Consider the following 11,626-nt stretch of genomic DNA (forward strand, 5'->3'; position numbering starts at 1 on the left):
AGAATGAAGTAAGTGGGAGATCAATCTCATGAACCTTGGAGCACTTGACAGAGACATCTTCTACTGATGATATTCACAATGGAGTTGCGAAAGAAGGAAGTCCGAGTACTACTTTAGAAGCAGTGGTTGGAGAGGATTATGAAGGTAGAGATCCAGATGGTATAGTGGGCTTTTGCAGGTATGCTATGGGCATATATGACTTTCAGCTGACAAAGGACAAGCTTAGAGAGCTTAGGTGTACATGTGAGGAGGTTGAGGCTATGCATAGATATTTGAGGACACAATATCAATCTGATACATGGGTGGATGAGAGTCAGGGATGAAACTTCATAGCCCTCCTTTCTTTATAGACAACCTTGGAGATGGGTTGGTGTAGGAACCTTGTTTGGGAGGGGCTACACCAACATAACAAGGGGCCTTGGGAGGAGGCTTCTTTATGACAGATTGTAGACTTGGATGCGGATGGCCAGATGTTGAGATGGAGTCTACATGGGTTGGACATCATGGACAACTAGAGTCATGGACATCAAGTTGGAGATGTGGAGCATGACAGGTATGCGAGGACATGATGCAAGAGCATGGATAGAGGTGTCACTCATGGACATCCTATGGGGAATGCCAAAGCAAAGGATGTTGTGCAGATGCTGATGTAACATGGAAGTGTTTTGTATGATCCGATGGAGAGGTTGTACACTCCTTGTACAACAAGACCATGGACCGAACATGTTGCAGATGGGATGGAGTTTCCATGGACCTGAGCATGGGATTGTAAGTAGACTTTGATGAGTTTGAGATGTATCAGAAGTCAGGGAAAGACTGATGATGGCATAAGGATGTGCATTCTTGTGGTTTGGGCATATGGTTGGATTAGCTACCCAACTAGTTCGAGTCATGAGGGGTACCAGTGTGCAGACAGATGTCCGTATCAAGTGGAGTATCTTGATAGGCAGCCTATGGAGGGACGACACATGATGGAGATGGTAGTTCTACATATGTTGCAGGGATGTTTGCAGTATGTGGAGGATTTGATATCATGGATACGACTGTTCGGATATGAAAATATTGATCTTCATGAATGGCTACCAAGACGGTATGTTGTCAAGGACGACAATGATTTCAGGTGGAGGAGGATGTAAGGACCTGCGGTCCTTGGCATGCACACCGGCACAAGTGCGACGAGTTGGTTCAACCACCAGGCATGCGAGTTGACAAAGTACGAGCTCAGACTTAATGTACAGAGGAGTCATGTGATAATGCGCACATTAGGAGGGGAGCGAGTCATGTTTATAGCGTGGGGAGCGTGGGCTCAACCCATGGGCCGACTTACAAACTTGAACGAGCCGACCTATACTTATGATCGTTAGAACGAAGGCCGATGGATGTTTGGAGGGAATTTGCGATGGAGTATAGGGCATGGGCAGGTCAGCTGGGTAGCCAAGACCTCACGCAATGCATGGTATAAATATACATAGCGAGGAGCTCATTTGGACATCGCACTTCAACCTTCAATCAAGAAGGAAGGCATGGTTCGCATAAGATACAAGGTGCAGGTTGGAGTGTAGCTGGATGCGCCCAAGTCTTGGGCAAGGCTGCACAAGTTAACGCATGAAGGTGTATCGAGTGAATGGTGTAGGGCGAGGAGCACCCGCCGGTCGAACGAAGGCATGCACAAGTGAAGGCGTGGGCGCCCGGTTGTGCGGTTGTGCATGGCTTCTTGGGCATCTTGGATTAGAGCGCCCCTGTCGTGTGAAGGTAAATGCGTGGGTGTCTTGGTGACTCGGGTGAGGTCGCCCGCCCATTGTTCGAAGGTGAATGAAGGGTGACTCAGGTGATGTCGCTCGCCCGTCGACAAGGTTCAGTTGTGAAGTTTGGTTGGCAGCTTGTGTGAGGCCGCGCCCGCCCAACTTGGGCAAGGAAATCTTGGCTATCACACGGAGGTGTGATGATGTTGTAAATTTGGCTAAGTATGAAACTTGGTGTTTCCAAGTATACTTGTAAAGCTTTGTAATATTGAAACACTGTATAATATATTATTCGGGCAGACTCATTGTTCAGGGAGTTTCCCCTCCCTTTATACTGTGCAATTGTGTTCTCTTGTATAATTGCTGTTGATAATGAATGTGTATGGGTATTCATTGGTATAAAGGAAACATTAATAATACTTGGTTGCGAAACACAAACTAAGTAGGATAAGTGGTTAGGAATAGTCCACGAACATAAGTATTGGTGAAAAAAAAGTGTTCGGTGGTGCCGCACCTCGCCAAGTGCGGTTAAAAGACTACCGCCGGCCTGGGGGCATGACAACCACCAAGCTAAGGATAAGTTTGCCATCAGCGGACCGGGACCCAGGAACAGAACCCATACCAGGACCATGACTACTCGTATGCATCACTGCAGGCCTCACTTCCAATTTCTTCTCATGCATAGACTTCACCGGTGTTTGAGCTACCTCATGCATTACATTCTTAATGACGCTTGGTTTACCTGCAACTTCTTTCTCCAGTGGGAACCTCTGCAAACTCTCCTCCCTTGCTAACTCAATGCCTGACAGAAACCCCCTACGCGTATGACCAGTAATCCCTTTGAGATGCGGATTCTAAAACTGATAGATACGGGTTCTCTACACTACAACCCATCCATTCATGTAACTCAAGCACAAGCCAACTTTTCCTTCCTGTCTAAGCCAAGCAAGCTAGAATGATTTCCTAAGCATGTCCTCAAGCCAACCATTCATTCCAAATGCCTTCCTTCCTTTCCTAGTTGTTTAGATGATGAGTGGGCAGCCATTAATGCAAGCCTAAGGAGATAAGAAGCAAATGCGAGTTCTTGTTTTTAGAACCAACATATCAACAACTGTAACATATTTAGGGAGAACGAGAATTCAGAGAATAAAGGATTCGTAAAAGAAAGCAAGATTGGAGAGTTGCAAGAGTTTCAGACCCCCTAAGCACTCCGTAAGGACTCCCAACTCATGTTCTGTAGCTAATTTTAAGGAAATGTATTCATAGATCGAAGGTATGCTAATAAAGACAAAGATTTATGGCTATGGTATGTTTGAAAGGATTTACAGAAGATAGATGTACCCAACCAAATTACACCTATCAGTTTGTTCAGTCCCCTACCGCCAACTAATCAGCCAACACCATGCCAAAAGAGAATCCATTCATCCGTATTAGTAAAATGAGAATGCATTCATCAGTCAATGGTAATCTCAATGCTTCACCTATCTAGGAAGGCAATAGGTTATGTTAGATCATGACTGAAACTACCAGTAGTGGGTCTTGTTCTAACTTGCTTCCTTCAGTAGCCTAGGTTGTCTTTACCTGTGACTAGGTACTACACTACGAAAGGCACAAAGAAAGGTAATATACTTACAATTGAATTTTGTATTCATATTTTATGATGTATTCATTAAACCACACAAATCTACAACACCAACAAATGTCCTACCATTTTTTGTTGCAGGCGCTGACATCTAAACAGAGCTACATTTCTCATCAAATATGGTTTTTCTTCCCTGTACAAATATAGCAAGCTCAGTCAAATCCACACGCAAGTAACTTCAGAGAATGAATTCCTTTAGCCACAACTCAAGAAGAATAGGGTCTATATAACAAAGTAGTCATAGGAAAGGGCATTAAAACAACCTGTAACAACGTGTAATAGGAGCCCATTCAAATAGATAAAAAGTTGTTGGAATTAGATTCATATTTCTTCTCTTTTCTTCATGGAAATGAGGTCTCCATGCGAGCTAACGGTTAGAGAAGAGATGGTAAGGATGTCTCCATGCGAATTGATTGTTTGAGAGGAGCCATGTTTTACCATCCTCCCTGATGTCCTGCTAAGAAGTCTAAAGCTGCACTGCTAAGAAGTTTGAAGCTGCAACTGAGTCCAAAGTTTGAAGTTATCGCTTATTTTTCTAATTTTTCTACGAGAAGAATAACAAGTGTCCCATTAGTTGACACCACACACCACATCAACACGCACACAGATAATAACAAGTGCCCCATTAGTCGACACCACACACCACATCAACATGCACACAACCATATGGTTGTATGAATAGTCCTTTTCTAGTTCAACAACGAGTGTTTGTTTGCATGGTTATAAGGTAGCATTTAATGTTTATAAACTAATGCCAGCATTAGTTTCAATTTAGGAAATACTAATCAACTAAATGCATTGAAGAGAGATATCCTATGAAAAATATCAATGATATGGTCTAAAATATCAATGATATGGCATGTCTGCCTTGAAAGGAGGCCAAATAAGACCACCAATTATCTGAGTGGTCTTCAAAATTATTACGGAAATTTGATAAGTTGAAAACAACTTTCATTTTATAAAAAAAGTGACGTTTATAAAAACTCTGGATTAATATCAAAATGTACTAATGCTAACTAATGGACTCGATTACTATAGTCCCATGCCTAGATGGCAAGGACTAATAACATATGAATATTTTTATTAGAATATGAAGATAAAGGGAAAGATTTTGATAAGTTTGATATAAAATTTCGTCATCACTTATGTAGGTTAATATAAAAAATAAAATAAGGAGAACGTAGGATGATTAACCTTTATTTACTTCTCATATAGGATGATCAATAAAGTTAGAATGTACAGTTTTAAATTTTAAAATTATGTATTATAATTTATTTTTTAATTTAATTGACTTTTTAATACTTATTTTATCGTTGGCAATTACATAAAATTATTTAATAATGATTTTTTAAAATATTTTTTTATCTTTTTTTTTTTAATATTTTTTTTTTATAAAATTAAATCACAAAATTATAATTAGATTAAAAAATAAAAATAAAAAGCTTAGTTTTTTTTTCACCATTAAAAATTTATAATATGAAAAAAATATACTATAATTAAATAGTGTAACAAACATTTTAATAATACTAATAATAAATTGAATGTGATAGGGAGAAAGTTTAAATAAATTTGATATTTTATGTCAGCATTTTCACTTTAATATAAATTATCTAAAATAAGTTATAAAATAAAAAATAGTATACAAATGAATAAAATTGAATGTATAAATCAACATACCTTTTTAAATGCAAGATAATTTTTTTATAATGTTGATGTAGAACTTGAATCTGGATAGTTGCGTACAACATCATCCTAACTATCTTCATTCAACAATTTAACCATTTGTTCTTGTATTTTCATGTAAACTTTGTGACTGCATAGATAAAATAAAAAAATTTAATATAATGATATGTGTAACAAATACTACCAAGAAGAATATGTTATATTTAAAGGAAAATTGTAATCTAAAAATAAGTAAAAATAATTGAACAAACTTACTTTTGAAATTCCTCAGACATTTTCTCCAATGATAATTACCTTCACCTCACGAGATAATATTTCTTTGACAAGTTTTTCATCCTTCACTCTTTGCAATGCTCTCCAAGGTGTGATAGTCATATCTTCTGGAAGCTACTTCATTTCAGGACCCGATTTACTGTTGCTACATATCAATGGTTTAGACCTTTTGATCTTCGGGTTTTTAATGCCAATGTTCTCCCACATGCTAAAAATCTCATTAATCAATTCCCATATCTCTCCAGTTCTAATTTCCAACTGGAAAATGTTATCAATACCTCTGAATAAATTAGTGTTTACTCTGCCGCCTTTTGAATTGATTTTCTCATCAATTTGATAGCCTATTTCCATACAACATTCCTTTCGGAAATCTACAATAACACTTAGTTTATCCCCACCACATTTTTCTTCAAATTCACTATGAATAAATCTAACGCTTTGCATGAAAGTCATAGACATCCTATATTCATTATCTGAATTATGATCTCATGCCACTAACTTTGCTTCTGTATCTAATAAACCAGCATAAATGATACATTTCATTGTTTCAAAACGTGGGTTATTGGGATATTCCTCCATCAATTGTCTTTGAGCTTCTACAGAATGGTTCCCCCCAAGCACATAATAATTGTATTCAAAACATTTTGACTTATCAAATTCTTCTTTGTTGGGAATTTGAACTAAATCAACAAGAAGCACATAATTAACCACATGAGCATATGGATTGCACCTCATCAATGTCTTCAAGTTGTGAACATGTAGGTGGTGTGGCTTTTTGATTTTATATTTACATTGTTCTTCACTTGCCTTATAGATTTGTCTCACATTAAGCTGAAAGGTACGACCACCCTCAATTAAGTTTCTCTTTATCAAGTTCTGTCAAATGGCATTTTGTTTTGTTTTAATAATGCCATCCTCTAAATCAGCTTTTGGTGTAATGATTTCTCTGCTTTCTCTTGAAGTTTCACTAGGATCTTGGCTGTTGGTAATGACTACTTTAGAATGTTCAACTTTACTTTTCTTCCCCATAACATTCTCATCATTAACTAGAACATATTTATTCTTGGGCATTGTTACTTTTGGTCTTTTACAGCTCTTCTCCTTTCCAACATCAGTTCCAATGTCATCCTCAGTAACGACAACATATTCTTCAATGTTAGTTTCAACTTCCTCATCTTCAAAAGTAACCTATCTACCTTTGCTATATTTATCCACTAGAGGCATTTTTTTTTGATCCCTTGGATGTAGTTTTGTAGCATCATGAATTACTACATTTTTCTTGTTTGCCATCTCTTCTTCTGACACTGAGTAGAAACTGCTGACAACTTTCATAATTTCATGCTCTATGAAAGGGATGCCTCCCAACATAATTGAATAACTTTCAACAAAATTATGCCAAACAAAATATCATATGTCAATGAAAACAAAGTTATAAAAATATAATGAGGCAGTTACAAGAATGCAAAACACAAATATAAATAAAAATACTTACGATATTTTGTTTCATCTCATTTATGATTTGTTTACCCAACTTTGTAGATACCTCTATCGCGTCATACAATGAATATGATAACTGGTATTTAATCATTTCATGTGACTTGGGCAGTTTTGTAAGTATGTAAACAACTTCACTGTTTGGTACCGAACACATGTATATGGCCTTTCCCAACACCTCATAAATTCCATTATCATTAGGTATATAACATATAGATATCTCTACACATCTTGGCTTTCTCTTTCTTTCACATACCAGACATTTGCTGGAAGTTTCACTTCTTTTGATTTCTTATAGTATGAAATCATCTTCTTATCATTTGAGGCACTTGAAAGATTTGTAGATATCAGCTCAGGTTTAGTTCGTTCAACAATGTTTTTTGAAGATCCACCTTTAACAGTTTTTGGTACAGAAAGATTCACAGAAATCTTGTTTGATGCCATTTTCCTAAAAAAAGACACATATAAATCAGTAAATTACAAAAAAATAATAACTTAAATTAAAAAACAAAATGATAAATGATAATTAATTTTGTAAAACATAACCATTTAAAAAAAATAATAAGAAATTTAAAAAATACAGCACCCTGCCGCCCCACCCCAGAAATCGGCTGGCCACCCGGGCTGGCAGTTGGGCCTAGCCCCCCTACCCCACCCTGGCGGCCCAAAAACTGCCCCCCTTCCCCACCCCAGTCGCACCCGCCTCCTCCCCAACCCCAACCAACCCCTGCGGCGCCATCCCCCCTGCACCACCCATGCGACCCAATGGCCCGCCAGCCCGATGCATCGTTGGGCTGCCGGGGTGGGGCGGAGGGCTGGCCGCAACCCTTTTCCCCACCTTGGTGGTGCAACCCGATTCTCAGAATTGGTCTGCCACCTCGACGAGTCGTTGGGTTGCCCAGGTGGGGTAGAGGCTAGCCGTCAGCCTTCGCCCCTGGTGGCCCAACGACCTGCTGGGGTGGTGGGCAGATTTGCTGCGATGGGCTGGCTGCCAGCCCCCCTGCCCCTCAATCACGGGCCCATTGCACCGCTAGGAGCATGATCAGGCCCACCATGCCCACTGCAGACATAGTGGGTAAATTTGTCCCACAAAAATTTTTGACTTCTAAAAAAAAATCATTAAACTTATTTAATTTTAAAATTTGCACAACAGAAAAATTAACTAACCTTTCAAATGCGATAATCCTCTATTGAATATGTTGTTGATAGCAATGTAGCTGCTCCACAAATTCACTCCAAGTCTTTTAACGAACCTCGGAAAAACTTGATGTGATGTGATGAATAGTGATAATGAAATTTATTATATAGGGGTAATTACGAAATTGTTTTACCGTATGGTTAATGTGGGATTAATTTGTTTTTATAAATTTTAACATGTTAATTTTTTTATGGTGATATAGGAAACTATGATAAAGCGAACATTACATAATTTTTTTACAACACAGTGAATGTGAGATTAATTTGTTTTAGAAGGTATAATAAAAATTAAAAAAAAAACATTCAATTGTTTAGTAAATATTATATAGTTTAAGTAATAACTTAATTTAGAAGGAATATTTGGTTTACAATTTTAATTTTAAAGATTTATTTCATAAAAAAAATTAATTAAAAATTTTCAATAAATTGTAGAAGAAAATATGGAGGGAAATAAATGAAATGAAATTTTTAAAGGGAAAAATTTTGGTGAAAAGTTTTAGAGGGAAATTTTCATTCTTGAAGCTATATATTGTCATTAGGAGAGTCTGTATTTGTATCATTCAACCTCTTCTATTTGAAAGGGATGGATTCTTTTGATAGTAAAGTTTCGCTTTGTGAAGCATCAACATCTTCGTCGTGTAACAACTCTATTCATATTGATGAATATAACGAAAATTCTTCCACTATGAATAGAGAGTCAATTCTTCCACTTAGTCCTAATCCTAAGTACTATGAGAGAAGCACTAATGAAAGATGAGATGAAGAATTTCAAATAAATAAAGAGTCACGGTTTCCACTTAGTCTTAATTTTATGGATTATGAGAGCAACAATGATGAAGAGCATGATGAAGGATTTCAAAAGAGTGGAGTGTCACGGTGTCCACTTAGTCCTAATCCTATGGACTATGAGAGTAGTAGTGATGAAGAGCATGATGATGAATTTGAAAAGAATGGAGTGTCACGGTGTCCACTTAGTCCTAATCCTATCAACTATGAGAGCAACAGTGTTGAAGAGCATGATGATGAATCTCAAAAGAATGAAGTGTCACAGTGTCCACTTAGTCATAATCCTATGGAATATGAGAGCAGCACCGATGAAGATCATGATGAAGAATTTCAAAAGAATGGATTGTCACAGTGTTCACTTAGTCCTAATCCTATGGACTATGAGAGAGACAATGATGAAGAGCATGATGAAGAATTTCAACTGAATAGAGTGTCATAGTGTCCACTTAGTCCTAATCCTATGGACTATGAAAGCAACAATGATGAAGAATTTCAAAAGAAATAAGTGTCACGGTGTCCACTTAGTCCTAATCCTATGGACTATGAGAGCAGCAGTGATGAAGAATTTCAAATGAATAGAGTGTCACAATGTCCACTTAGTCTTAATCCTATGGACTATGAAAGCAACATTGATGAAGAACACGATGAAGAATTTCAAATGAATAGAGTGTCATGGTGTCCACTTAGCCCTAGTAATATGGACTATGAGAGTAACAGTGATGAATATTTTCAAATAAATAAAGAGTCACAGTTTCCAATTAGTCCTAATCCTAAGGACTATGAGAGCAGTAGTGATGAAGGACAGGATGAAGCACTTAGTCCTAATCCTAAGGACTATGAGAGTAGCAGTGACAAAGAACATGATGTAGATTTTTCGATAAATAAACAGTCACATTTTTGACGTCATCCTAATTCTATGGACTATGAGAGTAGCACTCACAATGCACATGAGGAAGAATATCCAATAAACATCGAGTCAAATTTTCCATTGAGTCCTAATTCTAAGGACTATGACAGTAGCACTAAAGAAGGGAAAGATGAATAATATCCTCCAAGTCAGTATTTCAAAAGCACAGTTGATCATAGTGAGGATAAAATTCCTTAGAATGATGATGAAAATGCTTATACGAATGATGATCCAATTATGAAGATGTTGCCAGGAAATATTGTGTCGAGGAGTAGGAGAAAACATTTTCATATCAATCCAAGATGTTCTAGTTATACAAGGGGTAGAGAAGAATGTCTGACGAGAAGAAGTTCTATCAGCATTCTCATTTCAAGTGAATAATGTCAAAAAGATTGCTTGAAACATATGGATTTAAAATTTGCATTAGAGAAAAGGAAGATATTTTTGTCAATGAATAAAAGCATGCAAAATTCATATTTAGTTGGGTGCACGCATTCTACATTGTCAGGTTATGATTATCATATTGGGTCTTTATTTATCTATAGAGAGGATTTCAAAATGTTTCATTCGATGGGTAATTTTTGTCTCTCAAGAATCCAAAAAAAATTGGAAAAGGATTCCACATTTTATTCAAAAGTATGTCGTAAACGACAGTTTGGGCCATTATCAAATACTGCAATGTCATGGATGAAAGATTTCTTTTCAAAGCATGGAGAGTGTATGCCAAATAGAGAGACAATACAGATTCCGGATAATTTTTCAAGACGATAAATCTACAACTTGTACAAAGAATATACAAAAGATTCTGAGGGACATGGTCGATTTATTACATATCAATATTTTGTGAAGGTGTAGAAAAAAGAACTCAACAATGTCCGTATTCCTAAGAATACAAGGACGGGGATTTGTAGTATATGTGCTTCTCTTAAATCAAAAAGGGATAAATATGAAGGGTTAGAAAGAGGTAAGGATTCATAACTTTAACTTTTAAAATTGTATAACTATCAACTATGAAAACGTATTTCTTAATAACTTTCTTTTATGTTGTGTATATTCCACTGTCAAAGAACTTCAGGAGCATCACAAACAACAAACAAGTGAAAGGAAAAAGTTGTACAAGCATTGAAAGAAGTGTTATGATAATCCGAATAAGTATTTGGGTTTGATAATTGATGGTATGGACCAGAACAAAACACTTTTACCACATTTTGTTCGCACACCCAAAAATTTACAGGAGGAAAATTTTATTCAATATCACTTGGTCGATTGTATGGTATTCAATGGGAAAATTTTGCCAAGGGTGTACTTCACATCTCCAAATATTCATAATGATGAAAATCTAACAATAACCATAGTTCATGATGTGCTTTCTCATTGGTCTGGTTATATCCCTGAAGTTTTCTATCTACAATTGGACAACACTTGCCGTGAAAACAAAAATCAAGTTGTTTTGGATATCTAAACATGCTTGTTGAATTGAGAATTTTTCAGAAGGTAAAGGTTGGTTTCCTTCTTGTTGGTCACACTCATGACCATATTGATCAGATGTTCAGTCGTTTTTCAGTCACGTTGAGGAGGAAGGAAGCTGGGAGCTTGCCATCATTAATTGAATGTATTAAGAAATCATACATGCCAGAGCCTACTTTTGATGTGTTGGAAGAAACTATTGACATGTGAAGGTTTATTCTGGGATCGCATGGTGAGGAGAAATGCATTGAAAAAATTAATGACAACAGCTTCCAACATCAATTTCATATCAAAAAAATTGATGGGAAAACACTAATATGGGGAAAGAAGTATTCAACTACTGTAGAATGGGCACCGTCATCAGGTTTGGAATTTTTGAAGTTCATTCCAAATCATCCAATATTTGCATCAAAAATATTGTTATTACAATCAGTT

This window comes from Pinus tabuliformis, chromosome J, assembly GCF_031772625.1.
Source record: "Pinus tabuliformis cultivar Carrire ecotype Pingquan chromosome J, CPIR1, whole genome shotgun sequence".
Lineage (NCBI taxonomy): Eukaryota > Viridiplantae > Streptophyta > Pinopsida > Pinales > Pinaceae > Pinus > Pinus tabuliformis.